We start from the raw sequence: 20,697 nt of genomic DNA on the forward strand, positions 1-20,697 counted from the left end.
TAGCTTGTCGGGAAGGTAACTTGGTATAACTTAAGAAAGTGTCGGTATCAGCAATGAAAATGTTACGATATGAGCATCACGTGATTGTGGTTTCTGTATGCATTACGTTGTTCTTTTGCTGTTTAGTCCCCCAGGTCAACTCTGATCACGCTGATTTATGACTAAAGACATTTATGCCTTGATAATCCAGTATTTTGTTTTATTTTTCAAAGTATAGAGTACCCTGATTATATTATTACGAATGTACGCATCTACCATTTGCAGACAATATGATGTGATTTGAAGGGGATTTGGCTTGTATTTCAAGCAAGTCGAGTGCCAGTGCAGTGATTTCCTCTCAACTACTTGATACTTGTTGTAATTGTTGTTTAGCACTGTATAAGCTCTAATCCATATATGACCACCCTATCTTTTTAGGAATATGTAAAACCACATTGTCAAATGTGCCTGTTAGTTACATAAGAAAGAATGGTATGATTTTTCTGAGTGAGTTTTTTAGAGAGTTTTTTGAGTGTGGGTTTACTGCTGTTTCTGGCAAGCCTAACAGCCATGTGAAGGTTCTGTCATTTGCTCACTGTTGGTCATAAGCAAGTGTGATTATTCTGGAGAAATACATTTGTCATGGAAATGCGGAAGAGAGTTAAATCTATGTCTTATGTTTCTCTGTCTTCCATGTAGCTATTTTGGCTTTCGAACAGTAATTTCTTTATCTTCCGGGCATCTACTAAAAATACGTATATTTCGTTCAAAGTAAACACCTGATATTCAATGACGATATTAACATGCTTCAACATATTAGCATATTTTGCACTCGTGCTATCGGATTGCTTCTAATATACTAAAACGAAATTAACAGTTGAATACCTGTCATATCATAATCGCCATAGTAAATGAACAGCTCCGAGGCAATTTTTGCCCTGTACTTGTATAGTATATAAAAGTTAGTAGCCAATAATTTACGAGTAAATGGTGGATACGGAAAGAGAGAGCGAGAGAGAGAGAGACAGACGGACAGAGACAAAGAGACAGAGAAGGAGAGAGGAGGAAGACGAAAGAAAGGATAACAGGGGAAGAAAGAAAAGAGGAGAAGGAACATAGCAATATTAATCGATAGATACATATATATTTCTTTATTGCCCACAAGGGGCTAAACATAGAGGAGACAAACAAGGACAGGCAAATGGATTAAGTCGATTACATCGACTCCAGTGCGTGACTGGTACTTAATTTATCGACCCCGAAAGGATGAAAGGCAAAGTCGACTTCGGCAGAATTTGAACTCAGAACGTAGCGACAGACGAAATACCGCTAAGCATTTCGCCCGGCGCGCTAACGTTTCTGCCAGCTCGCCGCCTTTCGATAGATACATATATACTTAGAGAGCGTCCATGTGTATTGATTTATTATCTTTGTCATCCTGGAAAGTCAGCGCGGTTTTAGATCATGTCGTGGCACAAAGGACATGATTTTTTTCTGCTCGTCAACTCCAAGAGACATGCATCGAACATCGCATAGCTCTTTACCAGGTATTTGTCGATTTAATAAAAGCCTTCGACACTGTTATTAGGACCGTTCTCTGGACCATTCTTGGTAAACTTGGATGTCCACCTGAATATGTCAACTTGTTTAAGCAACTTAATAGTAATATGAAAGCTCGTCTTAACTTAAATGGGTCACTACCGGAACCAATTTCCATCGATAACGGACTTAAACAAGGTGATATTGCTGCTCCAACACTTTTTTTCCATATATTTTGCTGTAACTATCTGATATCGGCGTCTATATTCGCTTCAGAACCACAGGTAAGGTGTTTGATGTTAAACGCTTCAATACAAAGTCGAAAACATTCCAGGCCCTTGTTCGAGAGCTCCTTTATGCTGATGTAGTTATTGGCATCGAGACATTAGATAAGGAAAAAGTGAGACGACACGTAAAGGAAAGGTTATTTTAGGAAATATAGAAGGAGGGGGGAAAGTGTGAAAGCGCAAAGCCTAGTAAATATGTGTAGGAAAAAGGGGGAAAGTGGATAAAGAAGAAGTAACGAAGAGAGGAGGGACTGGAAGGAAAAGGTATGACGGTATAATGTACGGCGAGCTGGCAGAAACGTTAGCACGCCGGGCGAAATGCGTAGCCGTATTTCGTCTGCCGTTACGTTCTGAGTTCAAATTCCGCCGAGGTCGACTTTGCCTTTCACCCTTTCGGGGTCGATAAATTAATTACCAGTTACGCACTGGAGTCGATATAACCGACTTAATACCTATGTATGTCCATGTTTGTCCCCTCTATGTTTAGCCCCTTGTAGGTAATAAAGAAATACGTATTTCGTCTGCCGTTACGTTCTGAGTTCAAATTCCGCCGAGGTCAACTTTGCCTTTCATCCTTTCGGGGTCGATAAATTAAGTACCTTAAGCACCAGTTATGCACTGGGGTCGATATAATCGACTTAATCCGTCTGTCTGTCCTTGTTTGTTCCCTCTGTGTTTAGCCCCTTGTGGAAAGTAAAGAAATAGGTATAATGTATATAGAAGTTGTGATAATGAAGGGAGGAAAGAAAGGACAATAGAAAAAAGTTTTTAAAATGATAAAAAAGCAGTTTAACTGTCAGCAAGGAAGGGTTATAAAACTAAGTGAGTTGGAGTAGAATGAACAAATGAATGAAATCCATCATAATGAAGACTGGAATGACCGATAGATGAAAGCCCATTACTGTGTGCATATAAATAAAAGCAGTGTAACTTGCTCGTTTGGTAAAAGTGTTTCGTATGAAAACTATGGTGTCGTGATAAATATAAATAAAAGATACCTTCTAGGTGCTAACTAGTTGCCAACTAGGGGTACATGAGATAAATAAAAGTATATGTATGTATGATGTATCCTAGTTGCTAACTAGAAACATATGAGATAAATATATATATATATATATATATACGTATAATATGGAAGCACTCCGTCGGTTACGACGACGAGGGTTCCGGTTGATCCGAATCAACGGAACAGCCTGCTCGTGAAATTAACGTGTAAGTGGCTGAGCACTCCACAGACACGTGTACCCTTAACGTAGTTCTCGGGGATATTCAGCGTGACACAGAGAGTGACAAGGCCGGCCCTTTGAAATACAGGTACAACAGAAACAGGAAGTAAGAGTGAGAGAAAGTTGTGGTGAAAGAGTACAGCAGGGATCACCACCATCCCCTGCCGGAGCCTCGTGGAGCTTTAGGTGTTTTCGCTCAATAAACACTCACAACGCCCGGTCTGGGAATCGAAACCGCGATCCTATGACCGCGAGTCCGCTGCCCTAACCACTGGGCCATTGCGCCTCCACGTATAATATACGTATGATATGAAGGCAAAATTTAAGGATAAAGTTTAAATTTACGCTTATATCAAGGTAGATCATAATTCTAACCAGGTTATGTAGTTAAATGTTAACAAATATTATAGAAATATTATTAGAAAGAGAGAAAGAGAGAGAGAGAGAGAGATAGGCAGACAGACAGACAGACAGACAGACAGAGACAGAGGCAGACAGGCAGAGTTAGAGAACATGTAGACGTTGCTGGAAATAAAAATAAATATGCTGTTAATATAATCCTGTGTAATTTTGGACTTTGTATTGTTAAATACAGAAATACAAGCAAACTAACGTACAGACAAACAGACAGACAGACAGACAAACACACACACACACACACACACACCACACACACACACACACACACATACACACACACACACACATACACAAATGTACTCATTTGTTATGAAGTTTATGTTACGTTCTATTTAATATACTAAGCCACCTGCTATGGAGAATTAATCCGACAGAAGGCGACGGTTAGCCAGAGAGAGAGAGATAAAGGCGAAGAACAGCCAGTCTTACTGGACGCAAGAAGACAGGCTCGGAGATGTCAAAATGAAAAGGAGCTCCTAATTGCACAAAAAAGAGATATCAAAAGTGAGAGAGAGAGAGAGAGAGAGAAATAGAGAAAGAGAGAGAGAGAGAAAGAGAGAGAGCAGCAGTGCACACTCGACTTGCTTGAAATACCAGCCAAATCCCCTTCAAGCAGCAATGAGGAGAGAATATCAAAGACGAGAGCATCGCAAAGGCGACAAGATGAAACGGAAGAGAAAACAGCACAAAGGAGAGAAATCGAAAGGGAGAGAACATCGAGGAGGGGAATGGAAGAATAATGGTTAATACTGAAACGGACCATCCAAAACAAGGCGAACTCATTGCTGGTAGGGTTTCACTAGAAACGTGGTGTAGAAGAAATTAGTGAGATAAATGTTGTAATGTTTTTATTTTAATTTTATTTTCTGTCGGCGCGGGTACATTAGTATCATAATAATAATAATAATAATAATAATAATAATAATAATAATAATAATAAATTTTTAAAAAATATTCAGACAAATACATAACAAAAACACCAGGACTTACAAACACATATAACATACAGAAAATTGCACTACTAGGCACTGCACACATCCTACGCAGAACACTTTCCATACAATAACCATCAGAGCAAATCACAGCACATACCCAAGGCACACAGAGCTGCGCTCGGTAGTGAAGTGAAAGCACGCTATAAAAATAAAACTACTGAATAATAACAATAATAATAATAATAATAATAATAATAATAATAATAATAATAATAATAATGATAATAGTAAATTTAATATAATGTGAAGGATAACGTTAGAAATTGTATTAACAATAATTGTTATAAGAATAATAGGGATCTCAATAACTGACACGATCGATTGGTCCATGCATTGATCACTCAATGGACAATTAGTGGGTATTTTACAGTTTCAATTCTTCTTATGACGGGTTAAGTGCGACTCAAAATTCCTCTCGTCATTATAGTTATGAATGTCATCATCATCATCATTATCATCATCATCATCATTGTTATTATCATTTAAGGCGGCGAGCTCGCAGAATCGTTTGCACGCCAGGCGAAATGCTTAGCGGTATTTCGTCTGCCGTTACGTTCTGAGTTCAAATTCCGCCGAAGTCGACTTTGCCTTTCATCCTTACGGGGTCGATTAAATAAGTACCAGTTACGTACTGGGGTCGATATAATCGACTTAATCCGTTTGTCTGTCCTTGTTTGTTCCTTCTGTGTTTAGCCCTTGTGGGTAGTAAAGAAATAGGCATTTTGTCTGCCGCTACGTCCTGAGTTCAAATTCTGCCGAGGTCGACTTTGCCTTTCATCCTTCGGGATCGATGAAATAAGTACTAGTTGAAGACTGGGGTCGATCTAATTGACTCATCCCCTTCCCCAAAATTGTTGCCCTTGTGGCAAAATTTGAAGCCATTATTATTATTATTATTATCATTATTATTTTTATTAAGGTAGCGAGATGGCAGAATTGTTAGCGCGTCGGACGAAATACTTAGAGACGTTTTAATCAGTCTTTATACTAACTTTTAAAGTATTGTCGCATTTAAGACAGCTGGAAATTCACAACAGTACAACATAACTTTATTTTTTTCATTTATGTCTGTCGTCAGGTTTATTCCACGACTTGGTCTTCGGTGTCTTTAGTCGTAGAATCCGCTCTGTTGCAAGTATTCGAGCCAGGTCTCAGGTTTGAGAACACTTTTCTTTCTGCCACCAGTCTAAGAGGCCCTGTAACATGTTGTGAGCACTGCCTTTTCCCCTGATTATAAAAACTGGGTAAGCAAGAGTATGGTATACAGTTTTTAATTACATTATGGAGCCAGTATCGGACACTGCATCGTTTTGAAAACTCGTTATACAGGTGACATTTATCATGCATATAACTAGAATGATACACGCACACACACACACACACACACATATATATATATATATGTATATATATGTGAATATATATATATATATATGTGAATATATATATATTATATATATATATATATATATCAGGGTAATAAAGATTTTAGAAATGTTTACTACCAGTGGCCTAGCATATAGAAAAATTAGTCAATAGACTATATATTATTCATATAAAATACAGTGTACATTTAGACACATTAAGATGTGTCCATCATAGGACTCTGGAGAATTCGTTCCATGAAATTGCCGGCATTCTGTTGCTGCCGACAAAAACTGCGCTTGCGCGGTGGATTTGAAAAAAATTAAAATGTATATGCAAGAGGCACATGCTGGATTGGCTTCGTGTTTATATATTTGATCTTGGCGTACCTGTTGACGAAGACTTCGCCTGGCAAATTATTTTATTTGCTAAAAAAGTCAGAAACCGGTCCAGGAAATAGATGGTAAATGCTTTTATTTTCATTCCCTTCGAGAATTTATCCCTAATTAGTGGTTTGGACCTTAGCTATTCCTTCTAGCGTAAGGGAATCCTATGATGGACACCTCTTAATGTGTTTAAATGTACACTGTATTATATATATATATATATATATGTGCCATACATTTTCTACTTTGTGTATTTTTCCCTCACGGGCTATTCTTTACTGGAAGGCGATACTCTAGTATTGCATTACTAATTTATTGAAGCTTCTTCACCGTTTTTCGGGCTGTTGGCGTTTCGGCGTTTCAGTCGAGTGTAATAGCATTAATGTGGTAACATCGTAGATTTTGTCATGATATATGCTTGGCTGATGAAGATAGAACAAGATTATGGGTGGCAGACATATCTTGTAAAATCTGAAACCTGTAGGTCCCACATTATCCTTTTCCAGGTATTTCTTCTTTCAGATGTTCTCCCTGGAGGTAAGACAATTTTTCTAGTTTGTTGCACACACGCATTTTTGCTAATACATACGCGGTGAAGCTATACATTAGCGTCGTATTATTACGTTCGCTATTTCCAGTAAATATCGGTACTTAGTTGTGCCATATATTTACTACTTTATATATATATATATAATATATATATATATATATATCTATATATATATATATATATATAATGCATACATACATACATACATACATGCACTTCTCAGTGTCTATGAGAGTATAACAAATAAGTCTGCTGTTCTCTTTCAGTTATAAATATCATCCAGGCAAGAGTTACATATTTTACATATGTATTAATATATTGGAAATAAATTCTAGAAATATTTTGTCCCTGTAATGACATATGTAATAAGTGTTCGTTGTGATCAGGTTTGATAGTTGTCTGCCACTCAGATTACTAGATTAGATTATAAATAGCGGAATTTTGATGATTAGATCATACAATAGCTGCTACAGCGCTACCGATGATCATCACATGCTCTGAACAAATTTTTCAATCAATTTAAGCAATCATTCCACATATGCATTTAATAGTTTTAAAATAATTTCTTCATAAATTCAATGCAAAAATTTCAAATGCTGTTTAAAATTTATTTGAAACTCAAAATATTTTGATAATCATAAATAATTAATATATTGTCATGATATTCGCAGTTATTACAGAATGATAGGATCCAGGACTGAAACACTTGCAGGTATGCAGTGTTGGTAATACTGTTGACAGCAGTTTACCCCTCAGGATAGGTTTAATCATTAATGGTGTAACAGGTGTTTGTTAATTAATTAATTAATACACAAAGATCGTCTCTTTGCAACTGCTCAGCTACTGGGAAAGGTTGAAACAGCTAAGACTCTACTCCCTGGAGAGAAGACGGGAGAGGTATGCAGTAATATATGTCTGGAAGATCCTGGAAGGAATTGTGCCAAATTTTGGCATTGTAAGCTACACCAATGCTAGAACGGGACGACACTGCATAGTGCCAAAGATCCCAGCAATGCCGTCACGTTTCGGGACCAGCTTCTGCAACAGCCTGGGTTTCAAGTGCCCACAGCTTTTTAATATTCTCCCAAAGAGTCTGAGCAACTTGCACAAAGTAGATGTAGCGGTTTTTAAATCAAAGCAGGATATCTTTTTTCAATCTGCCCCTCTTTATTTGAGATAGTCGAGTGTGAATTGAGGAATATTTTGCTACTATATCTGATATGTCAAGTTATCACTGATATAATAAAGAGAACTGGAAATTGTTCGGTAGTTTCTCAAACGCATGGCGGAATTTGGGACAAATTAAGTATTTTTTTTTACATAAGTCTTGATTGAACCAGTACTATACCCATGGCACATGTTACGAACGGGTGTAACCTCGTAACATGTACTATATTTTCGCCAATTGATTTAGTTTCCTACCTAATCGTGAATCGATTTAGGTACCTTTTTCGGCCCCTTCACCCTTGATCGAGTGGAATATCTAAGTTGTGGCAGCTAGAAAGAGAGAGGAAGAGAGAGAGAGGGGGAGAGAGAGTGTGTGTGTGAGAGAGAGAGAGAGTGTGTTGCATGAGCACCATGGATGGTACTCATTACAATTGAAAGGACTGGGCCAACATGAAATGAAGAGCTCTCCAAGACACAACGCTCAAACAGCTCATCCAGGAATAGAACCTACCACCTTGTGATTTTGAGTTAAATACCCGAACCATCAGGACAAGCGCCTTTACTATATTCATTTAAACTATGACGACAGGGCCAAAGTACGATAAAAAAAATATTTCAAAGAAACTGGCGAACGAATCTTCAATTTTCAGATTCGGATTGATAAATAAAAGATGATAGCAATAAAGATTTATGTAGTATGCAATGTTGAAATACGGCCTCACAGAATCGATTTAATAATGCATGCTTGAACAAGCCATCAAGGCAGCTTTTCTTGTTGCAAAATGAGAAGAATCGTTAGCAGCAGTTGTGTATTTGTAGCGTGGATGTTTTAGAAGTTATTAAATAAAGCAAATCCTGTGTCATCAATTGCAGCAAAACGCACGGAACATAAAAAATATGTTACTGCCCTATATTTACTGAAAGACATAAGTAATATGACTTTCAACTGGTATTACTTTGAAAAGGAACTGTGTATGAGTGGGAGAAATTACAATAAAAGAGAGTTTTAGGATTAATTCATGTTATAATGACCACTTGCTGAAGGGTTGCATAAAGTCGTGATAAAATTTTGCATGATGTAGGAAATAATAACGGTTTTAAATTTTGGCATAAGGTCAGTAAGTTTGAGGAAAAGAGTAGTTCATTACATGGACTGGTACTTATTTCATGAACCCGAAACAATGAAAGGCAAAGCCCGTCTTGGCGGAATTTGAATTCAGAACGTAAAGAGGGACGAAATATCGCTAAGCATTTTGCTCGTTGCGGTAACCATTCTGCCAGCTTGCTGCCTTGATGTGGGAATTGACATTAATTTCAAATCTTGGTACAAGGCCAGTAAGTTTGGAATAGGGGATAAGTCGATTACATCGATCCCAAGGCTAGACTGGTACTTATTTCATCGACCCCGAAAGGATGAAAGGCAGAATCTATCTCGGTGGAATTTGAACTCAGAATATAAAATCGGGAGAAATACCGCTAAACATTTTGTCCGGCGTGGTAACAATTCTGCCAGCTCACAGCCTTAATGTGGGAATTAACATTGAAAAATTGCCTTGCTGTTGTAATAGACATAACTTCAATCTTTGGTTGCATCAACAATTCTCTTTACACATTAATGAAATTGAATAATCCAGACTTGATTCGCATAAAATGCATTTGCTACTTTCCATGTTCCCAAGTTGCTGAAGAATTAACCTATAACATTGATTGTCTGCTAAGAGAAACTTACAACTTCTTCCACAGATCAGCGCTTTCAAGAGAATCTTACATGAAAATTTAATAACAATGGTGATAAGCCATTGAAAATGATTCTTCTTTCAGCCCCATGATAGTTAACGGGAAGTAGCTGCGTAAAGTTCTTGACCGATGGGATACATTAAAATTACATTTTCAATGGCATCTTTGAGATGCGATGAGTGTTATTATACAAGGGAGTTACATGCTATATGCTCAGATGCATCAGTTACACTTTAGCATTTATGATACATGCGTTGAGTAATATTAAACAAATATTAATATGCTGTTTCAAAAAGGAGCGGCTCATAACAGTGGTATCTTACATAAACTATATAGTTTCGCATTGTCTTTACTTAGAAGAATTTTGCATTCACATTATTTATACTGTTCTGAGAATAGAACTCGGGTATTTTAAAGTTTTGGTGTATAGTTTGAAGTCATCCAAAATACGCAAATCTGGATTTGTTTTAAGAATACTTGCCAGAGGAATAAACATAATCACGAAAAGTAATGGAGAGAGAAAGCCTCCTTGAAATATAGACCTGCGTATTTTCCCGTTTCCTAATGATTTACTTCTGAAATTTTGCACAATTTGTCATGATCTCATCGTATTTTCTTAAACTGATGAGTTTTTCATTGACTCCGATTACCCCGAGTCACTCCAACAGCTAGCAAAATTGTCGTATGCTTTCAACTATCCAAACAACTGCTAAGTTAAATTCTTTCTTATTCGAACATGACTTAGTGTTATGATATCGATGGACAACATACCAGTAGTTCTATTTGACTTCTTTTTGCATCTATTTTGCTATTCTGGTAAAAGATTCTTCTCCAGAAAGCTACACAATTCACCTTTCATGAAGCAAGTTTGTAATTTCCAGAGTAATGGTAAGCATGTAATAGGTCTATAATTATTGACTGGCTTTCTTTATTCTTTGTTTTTCAGTATTTACATTGTCTTTCTTTTTGTCATCCATGTTCATGTTCCATTTTATACAGTTAGTAAAAAACTGTTTTATAAAGCTATGTATATTTGTGAGATTTTTAAACTAGGATCCTTGAACTCAATCGGGTTCTAGAGCTTCCTAATTTAGTATATTTTTGAGGATCTTTTCCATTTCCTCCTCTGTAATATTTATATTGCAAAATCACATGGCCTAGTGGCTAGGGTGTTGTACTCACCATCGCGAGATCGTGGTTTCAATTCCTATGCCGGCTGATGCGTTATTCTTGAGCAAAACACTTCATCACACGTTACTCCGTGATCATTTCGACATGTAATGCGTGGTACACCGTTCATTTAACGAAGGGAGTGAGCTAATGCACTGCATAAACATTTGATCGCTATAAACAAATCATTTGTGCCGGTCGTTCGGCAAAAAGCTGAACACTCATACGTCGTTTTCGATGGGTGAGTCCATAATTTATTATTACTATTATCGTCATATCTCTTCTTTCTATCTGTATCCTTTGTCTGATGTTATACTGTCTTTGGAGCTCGTTCCCATTTTCTTTTTTCACCGTGTTCTTGAAAAGAAACTCAAGCACGAGAAACCCCCACCTCTCTCTCTCTCTCTCTCTCTCTCTCTCTCTCTCTCTCTCTCTCTCTGCACAGAGAGATATTCTATGATTACATGAATCAATCTCAACCAGTTTTTGTAGCATTTTGCGCGCGCAAAATATACACTGAAGGTTGCAGCCTAACCCACCTGAGACATATTGTCAGGCATTCAAAATGAGAAACAATCCTGTAGCACCACCACCACCACCAACGACAACAACTGTGAAGAGATTCGAAACACACACGCACACATACACACACACACATGCACGCACGCACACAAATACGAACGGCTGAGAAAAATCGATAACAATAAGGATACCAAGAAGTAATAGATTTTTTTTTCACATCGAATAGGAGGTCTGGATCGAACAGCAAGGGCCTTCCTCGTTGGCTCAGCGAGAGAAATATTGATGCTCCTCAGACTTTTGTTCCTCCTCGTACCATTTCATATAACACCCAATACCATAAAAAGGCGGGACCAAACTATCAGGATGATATTGATTATGGTATTATCGCTATTATTGCTGATGCTGCTGTTGTCGATGTTGATTTATCTTAATTATTATTGCTGTTGTTACCCATATAATAATAATAATAATACTAATAATAATAATAATAATAATAATAATAATAATAATAATAATAATAATAATAATAATAATAATAATAATTCTTCTTCTTCTTCTTCTTCTTCTTCTTTTTCTTCTTCTTCTTCTTCTCCTTATTCTTATTCTTATTATTATTATTGTCGTCATCATCATCGTTATCATCATCACTACTACCCTTGTTCTTATCGTTATTTCTGACGTTGCTTTTGTCGTCCATATTTTTTATGCTGTTGTTGTTTCTATTTATCATTAATATCTGATAAAATGAATTGAATGACTAGTAGTTTGTTTGCGAGGCTTGTGCACCCCTTTTTACGTCGCGTATATTCTGTGTATGAGAAGTATTTGACATGTATTCCCTGGAAAGATCAGCTTGCAAAAAGTCTAGAGTTTTACTGGTCTTCTATTGACATGAAGTAGAGAAGTGACTGTTTTCTTTTCTGTTTTACAGGAACTGCTGAAGAAAGAAATATGTAAGTCAATATTTGTGTCCTAATCATTATGACAATAAATTCGGTTCTGATTATTCTTCTGGTTAATAACAAATTTACCGTTCAAAACTCATACAAAAACATTCAACATAATACACATGTCCGGTAGTTGTGTTGGACATACCATTCAGCAGGGTGCCTCTAAGGGGTCGATTAGTTTGCTTGAAATAACAGCTAAAGATCTCATCCCCAACCCATAGCACGCCCTGCCAGTTATAAAACAAAGACACAAAAGATAGTGTAGTCCTATTTGGTAAGGAAAATGGAGAGTTGTGCACGGCTTGCTGCCTTTGATCACAGGTCTTCTTCTATAGGACTGTCATGTGAATAAAGAAAAACATGAACAAGACCACCAACACACACACACATACAACCCCACTACCGGCTACATCAATAAGACTTTTCTGTTTATTTCGGTATCTTTTTTCAGTAATTTTTGTTTAGAAAATATCTGTTTAAAATATTGTGAATTATTTACCAGCAAAAATTTATCTCATTTAAATAAGGTTTTGTATTATAAACTTGGCAATATTACAATATTACAATAATCCCTCGACTATCGCGGGTGTTACGTTCCAAAACCCCACCATGATAGGTGAAAATCCGCGAAGTAGAAATAGTGCTGTACTGCATATATTTTTTTAATTATTTTTATAATTTGTATATACTTATTTTATTATAAATGCAAAACAACACCATGGAGGAATCGACGTAAGCTTAAATAATAAACCGCGATAGGTGAGGGACTATTGTATAAAGACATTTCTTATTCGCTCCTGAGTAGTTTTCTCTTAACCATTATAAAAATATTGTGTGTGTAAACACACGCACACACACACGAGAGTTGACTGAAAAGGCTATGGGCTGACCAAGATACTGAAATGTAACCGAATGAGGTTTATTTCTCAACATAGTCCCCCTATCGGTGCTGTAGTGTTTGGATTCCAATTATGAAGAAGCTTTCATCCTGTTGGTCGAAAAGCCATCAGCAACTGATATAATGTCATCATCACTATGATATTGCTTCCCAGCCAAGGTTTTTTTCATGTCGAGGAACAGATGATAGTCAGATGGGCCAAATCAGGAGAATGGGGAGAGTGATCAACCAGTCCAATGCCACTGTCACCTACAGCAGCCATTGAAACTAACGATTTGTGTGCCTGGAGCATTGCCCTCATGAAACAAGACGCCTTTCGTCCGTTTTCCTGGGCGTTTGATCTTGATAGCCTTTCGTAACTACCTTAGCAACTTGGTATAGCCCTTTTGAAGATAGTCGATAAACACAATGCCCTTTGCATCCCATAAAACTGAAGTCATTACCTTTCCTGCAGATGAAATGACCTTGGCCTTCTTTGGAATTGGTGAGGAGGTGCGTTTCCACCGCATGGATTGTCTCTTTGTCTCTGGCTCAAAGTGATGAAGCCAACACTCATCCTATCTTAGGAAACGTTCAAGGAAGTCAGCTGGAGCTGCTCCAAACAATGTCAGATCCTCTCGTGAAGTGATCGGCCAGGTGCGTTTTAAATCGGGTGCCAGAAGACATAGACCCCACCGAACAGAAATCTTCGTCATGCCGTGTTCATTGTACAGAATATTTTCAACTATCTTACGGGACATGCTAATAGTGGCTATTTAATTTATAGTCAATTGCCTGTCATCCGTCAGTATGTGGTGAACACAATCAATGTTTTCCTTGGTAGTTGCAGTTGCAGAACCTCCAAACCTTGGGCCATGTTCAAGAATCTCCAATCCACTCGTAAATTCAGCTGTCCCCTTTTGCATTGTTGATAAAACCGGAGCGTCATCCCTTAATGTAGCAATCACGTCAGCATGAATGTCCTTTTCTGCAGGTACTCGGTAATACCAGAATGCCAAATTTTGTCCATTTTCAAGAAAAGTCACTACTAGTTACTTTTGAAGTCTTTTTTGAACAGTCAGATGTCAGTTTCCCTGGAAAGAAACAAAGCAGTTATGAATAAGAAGAGCTGAAATTAATGTACGCAGGATTTCACAGTTCTAGCATCACCCATTCAGCCTACCCTCCTATACATACATATGTGTGTGTGGGTGTGTGTGTGTGGTGTGTGCATACGTGTATTCGTGCATGAGCGCGCGCGTGTGTATGTGTGTGTGTGTGCGTGAGAGAGGGAGAGAGAGAGTGTGGAAAGGGGTACAGTAAAGTGCGACACGCACCCAAAATCGGACTCAGTAGTGAATTCCACACTCCACTCCAGTATCTAGTGTAATATAAAGCGAGACACCAACTTCGGAATAGGCTAGTGGGCAGCATACAAGCCAGAAAATAGAAAAAATAACAAGCAGAAACGTGTGTAACATTGAAAGCTCTATCAGACACACGTGTTTCGTTATAATGCCAAAACAATCACTTAACAGTTGTTGAAGCGTAATACACTCATGCATTTCACCTCATCAGTATCCCGTAATAAATACAAGCGATGTTAAAGTTCCAAATGTATACACTTAAGGTAATTTTATGTTATTCACAATCTCCCAATAGTCATGTCTAACATATAGTGTAAGTAGTTTGTCTATGATTGCTAGCCCCTCTCTTTCATCCTCGCCTCCCATTTCCAGAAAAAAAGAGGTTCCCCACGACATTTCTTTGGGTGCAAAATCACGGCAGTTCTGGAAAAGATTGAAACTGACCCCAGAATGATGAGAGGTAAAGTTACCCGTCAGTGGGATTTGGGCAAATACAGTAAAATATTTTATCCGATGATTAAGTAACTCTGCCAATTAAGTCATTTAGTATATTTTGCTTTTTACTTGTTTCAGTCATAGGAAGCACTCCGTCTGTTACGACGACGAGGGTTCCGGTTGATCCGATCAACGGAACAGCCTGCTCGTGAAATTAACGTGCAAGTGGGTGAGCACTCCACAGACACGTGTACCCTTAACGTAGTTCTCGGGGATATTCAGCGTGACACAGAGAGTGACAAGGCCGGCCCTTTGAAATACAGGTACAATAGAAACAGGAAGTAAGAGTGAGATAAAGTTGTGGTGAAAGAGTACAGCAGGGATCACCACCATCCCTGCCGGAGCCTCGTGGAGCTTTAGGTGTTTTCGCTCAATAAACACTCACAACGCCCGGTCTGGGAATCGAAACCGCGATCCTATGACCGCGAGTCCGCTGCCCCAACCACTGGGCCATTGCGCCTCCACTGCTTCAGTCATAGGACTGCGGCCATAATGAAACACCGTCTTGAAGAATTTAGCCGAACGAATCAACCCTAGTGCTTTTTTTTTAAAGTCTAGTACTTATTCTATCGATCTCTTTCACCAAATCATTAAGTTACGGGAACATAAATAAACGAACACCGGTTGTCAAGCGACGGGTTTCTTTCAGTTTCAGCCCTACCGAATCCACTTACAAGGCATCGATTGGTGCGCGGCTATTGCAGAAGTCACTTACTCAAGGTACTGTAGTGGCACTGAACTCGAAAAAACATGGTCGCAAAACGAGCTTCTTGACCACACCGTTATGCTTGCATCTGCATAATTTTCTTACTTAAGTAAACATTAAATACATGCAAACATGTAGCAATTTTGTACTATTTATTTTTAATTAAATTTACTATAAATTATAAAATTAAATAGATGAAACATCTTTTATTTGTGTCTCACAACTATTGAACGTTTTCCCTTCATTCGTTGGTCAATCACAAAATACTTCTCAAACCATTTTCAACTGAATGTGAAGTCGAAGCAATTTCTCGGGGAATCACAACAAATAAATCGAATTTCATTGAGTTCGGTATAATTGACAAGTGGAATAACTTCGAGATTCATTCGGTTAGAATAGACAGGATGCTCAATTATTTAAGATGAGAGTGTCTGGAAAATAAAACATAGACAGATAGATAGATTGATAGATAGATAAAGACAAGTAAGACATAGAGAAAGAAATACTTTATCTGTAGAAAAGTGTTTCGTTTTGTTATTTCTATTTTGTGCTAGAATTGCTGTCTGAAAGTGATTATTTAATTCGAAAATTCCAGCTCAAGAGATTTGTCGACATTTCACATGAAAAACTGAAGTCAACACAGCAAAAGTATTTTACCTACAGGCTAATAAAAATATAACATTGAATAATTTTATTTAATTTAACTTCTCTTTTTTTCCGCTTTTGTTCCTAATCACTAATTGATCACATCCTAAACTATTTTGTATGAAATATCGAAAACTGAATATAAATTGGTATAGCTATCTATCTATCTTCATATTTTACTTTTTACTATCGCTTTCAATTTCTGTTATATATATATATATATATATATATATATATATATATATATATATATATATATATATATATACTTGTAGAGACACCCGGCGTTGCTCGGGATTAAAATGGCAGTTATGTTGAAACAGGTGATATGGGAAAGTGCAGCATTGACAGCAAAACTTTTGTGGAATAAATGATGGGCTAATTCGACTAAGCAATATGCTATGCGTCCGTTTGGAGTATTTCAGGCCCTAACCTGTGGGGGTTATGTGATTTTTGAACGCACGGAGAAGCTGTCAGTGGATATACTCTCTTTCGCAGCAGTCGGCGCTGTGTCTAATCTAACACGACCCATCATCTGAAATGTTGACACCTCCTTCGGGTTTGTTGTCCTACATCACTCATAAAGTAAATTTGGAGTAACTGTGGTTGTTCATTTGTAGGTAACAGGGAACCAATGAGGTGATAGACTTGCCCTTGAACTTCGACGTCGTCGTAAATTCATGTTTGTCTTCTTAGATGCTCCAAACGATGTCATTTGCAGAGTTGTATTGTCTGATATTGTCCAGAAAATCCTTTGACTGGATGGAAATGCCTTCTAGAAGATCCATAAGAGGTTGAGAAGGAGCTGGTAGTACTGGCAATGTTACCTGACCGCATGAGCAGCACATACCATTTGTTTCATTTGAAAATTCTAAAGCTCTACAGAAAAAACAATTTGTGTTTAGCACACCAATTTGGACAGAGTTATTATTTTTACAAGAATGGGATGGATCATATCTGAAAACAGCTTTAGGAGTTACATATATATATATATATATTCAGATATTATAACTGTTCAGCCATGCATCCATCGCTATAGGATTTTATAAAAATACCAAATGGATTAAGAAATTAAAAGATAGTGGGACAACAATACGTTATTGAATTTAAGGGATAAAATCTTGTACAACACTTTTCCTACTCTCTCGGTCGCCATAGCAGGCTCCAGTAACAAGTATTGCAAGATGACTGGTACTATTTTGACTGCAAGGTTTACGTTAGAATACCTCCCACCCCGGCTTTGTCAAAATAACCTTAACATCTTCTACTCCTGGGAAATTTAACTCATAGGTGAAACCGTGACAAGTACTATTATTAAGGGTCAGAACGTATCTGGGAGTAATGATAATTAAGTGGTAATTCCATGCTCCTTACAACTCCGAGCGCCTAAACTGGACCCTCACTACCAGATGCCTTGTTTGAAGATAATAAGCAGAAATATACACTGATAAAAAGAGGCAAGAAAGGGTTTGTTTGTGGTCAATGATCGTTCTCTCCTTATTTGTGATACCTGCAACTGTATTCGATTCTCCCAAGCTGGACTAGTTAGTCATAAGCGGAAGCACTTATTTAGGCCACTAGAAGTAAATCTTGGTTGACAATGCACATGAAATGTCCCAATAACTATTTCTAACAATCTTCACAGCGAAATCAAGTATTTTCATGTCTGTGTGGAAAAGTTTGTAAATTTCTTGCTGGACTAAATTGTCATTTCTGGTCATATAACATGTAAAACTATTTCTAACCATCTCGCAAATTTAAACTGTAAATATTCAGCTCCATATTACCTGCGAATTTGTATGTAGTTAGCTTTTAACAAGTTTGGCGCCTATGTGTATGCACTGTGTTAGTGCTGGCCATGAGAAGAGTCATACTCGAATAATGAGGCGGCAACCACTATCATGTACGTATGTGTGTATGTATAAGGGGGATAGATTTTTTTAGCCAACATGTACAATATTGACTAAAGCAGAATCCCGCTGTCAGAGTTGACCCTACATCTCTACATGTATGTGCAGGCTTAGGCAAGTTTTTGTGGCTGACTGGGATTTGCCCATACATGCAAGTCTGTACACGTCACGTCACCTATATCGTCCAAAGGAAAGGCGGCTGCTTTATGGTCAATCGATATAGCTTGGCATCAATGTCGTCCCAGGAAGAAATACTGCGAGGCGTCTTTTTGGAGCTCCAACGACTCACCCAATTCGCTGTATGGCTGACTAAAAATTTATAAATACATTCGTAGTACAGTATAGCAATAACTAGCGTGTCTTTATTATTTTAATACGTTGTCGGTGTGTGTGTGTGTGGGGGGGGTGTTTGAGAGAGATTTTACTGCTATTTCTAGGAGACCAAGCAAAGATGCACATACTCCTTCATTGGATTGTTACATCAGTCGATTCTACCTCTTCCATAAAAATATGTGTTAAATATGACATTGTACCAAAATTATATTTGCTGCACTAAATGGTTTGACAATATCTCAGGCTAAATTTTCGGTAGCGTTTAGTTATAGCAATCAGCATTTAGAGTTGAGTCTTTGTTGCAGTCGAATTTGTTTTCTATGCTTCCGATATCGATAAAGTATATAACTATCAAGTACCGTAGTTGATATCAATGACTATATTAATTCGAAAATTAGATACAGACTTATCGAATTACATCCAACGTTCATGGAATTATCATCTAAACTTCCCACTTCCAACCACTTTCTGGTTTGCTGCCGATAATGGATATCATTGATATGATCGGTATTATTTCTGGCAGTAACCATGTTACAGTCTCAACCATTTGTGTTTTCGTGTACCAGAGACTACTCGGTCCAATGTTTTTTTTTTAAATTAAAAATGGTAATATATGGATTGGGGGATATTTGGCTGCTATTTATAGCAAGTTGATTGACATCATAGAGGCCTTTCCATCTGTTCGTTTGGTATCTTACATTGGTGAGATCAAATCTTAACGAGTTCAACTTACCTAAATCCCAGTATAGAATTGGGTCCGTGTAAGGCGTAAAGTCGATGCAGGTGGAATATGAACACGCAATCAAAATGAAAGAAATGTATTAATTTAAAACATTATCTTGTCATCAGGATAGGGGTTGTATTGGTTTCAAACTTTAGCACAAGGGCAGAGATATGGGTAATATTGGTTTCAAAATTTGGCACAGGGCCAGCAGTTTCGGGGAAGGGCTAAGTCGATTAAATCGACCCCAGGACTCAAATGGTACTTATTTTATCAACTCCGAAAGGATGAAAGGCAAAGTCAACCCTGGCCACATTTGAACCCAGAACGTAAAGATGGACGAAATGTCTCTAAGCATTTTTCTCGGCGTGCTAACGCTTCTGCTAATTAGCCATCTTAAGGGTATGGGTAATATTGAATACCAATAAGATCATAATCGATATGATGACTGATAAATTGCTTTGCCTTATTTGTGTCTCTCAACGTTCTGAGTTCAAAATTACACCGATGTCAACTTTGCCTTCCATCCTCTGGGATCGATAACGTAAATGCCACGTATGTTCAGATATTATACGTATAAGTGACAAATCTCTCTGGCAAATGATGTGTGATGTTTTATCTTTAGAAATCAATGTGAGTTTTATGCTGTTTGTTATTTAAATCCAGATACGCTCTTAATAAGCAGACTTATGTCCCTAAGACATGCCAGCAGTGACCATTCCAACTTCAAAGCATATTTCAAGGCTTACATTATCCTGTGTAACCTTTCTTAATAAAAAGAACGAGTAGAGTATGATTTGAAGCAGATTCCACCACTATTTCTAATTAGCCGAGTGACTCAATAAAAACCTTTTCCCAGATGCTTTAGTTACATGAAGCGCGAAATAGAACAACTTCATCTAGGAATTGAAACTCCGTTGCGCGATAACTCTGCTGTTGCAATACTTAAATGAATGCAGTTAAACAGTAAATGCTATTAACACTTCAGCAAATTTGTAAAACAAAATCCCCACAAAACAAAAATAAAACGAAATTTTACTCTCTAAAGATAATCAATTTCGTTTCTGAAGCTGCGATTTGTTAACATCGATGTTGTTAATGTTTCTGTCTCTTTATTTTTTTTTTTTACCAAAAATTCCAAATTTAATGACGTCACCAGAATGGGAATTTTATTGCTAGTTTTCTTTGTTGCTTGAACTTAAAACCATCTTTGCACAAAAACAAGAAATTCTAAAGTAATTTTCAATTTTGTTTGCATGAGAGAAAACATAGCAGTTTGTTGAAGAAGCAAAAGGAGACAAAACATAAAATATTTATTACATTCTGATATAAATATAATTAGGCATTAAG

General features: G+C 37.4%; 1 long non-coding RNA gene across 1 annotated transcript in view; it reads right to left on the bottom strand.

The window, feature by feature from the left end:
- Positions 1-5,926: 5,926 nt before the first annotated feature.
- The window catches only part of LOC118762277, a 30,934-nt gene continuing 16,163 nt past the window's right edge, over positions 5,927-20,697 (bottom strand). The window contains exons 2-3 of the long non-coding RNA XR_004998030.1: positions 8,422-8,428; positions 5,927-6,052 (exon numbers count right to left, since the gene is read on the bottom strand). This is a non-coding gene — a long non-coding RNA (uncharacterized LOC118762277). The remainder of the gene's footprint in view (positions 6,053-8,421; positions 8,429-20,697) is intronic.

This window comes from Octopus sinensis, linkage group LG2 (assembly GCF_006345805.1).
Source record: "Octopus sinensis linkage group LG2, ASM634580v1, whole genome shotgun sequence".
NCBI classification, from domain to species: Eukaryota; Metazoa; Mollusca; class Cephalopoda; order Octopoda; family Octopodidae; genus Octopus; species Octopus sinensis.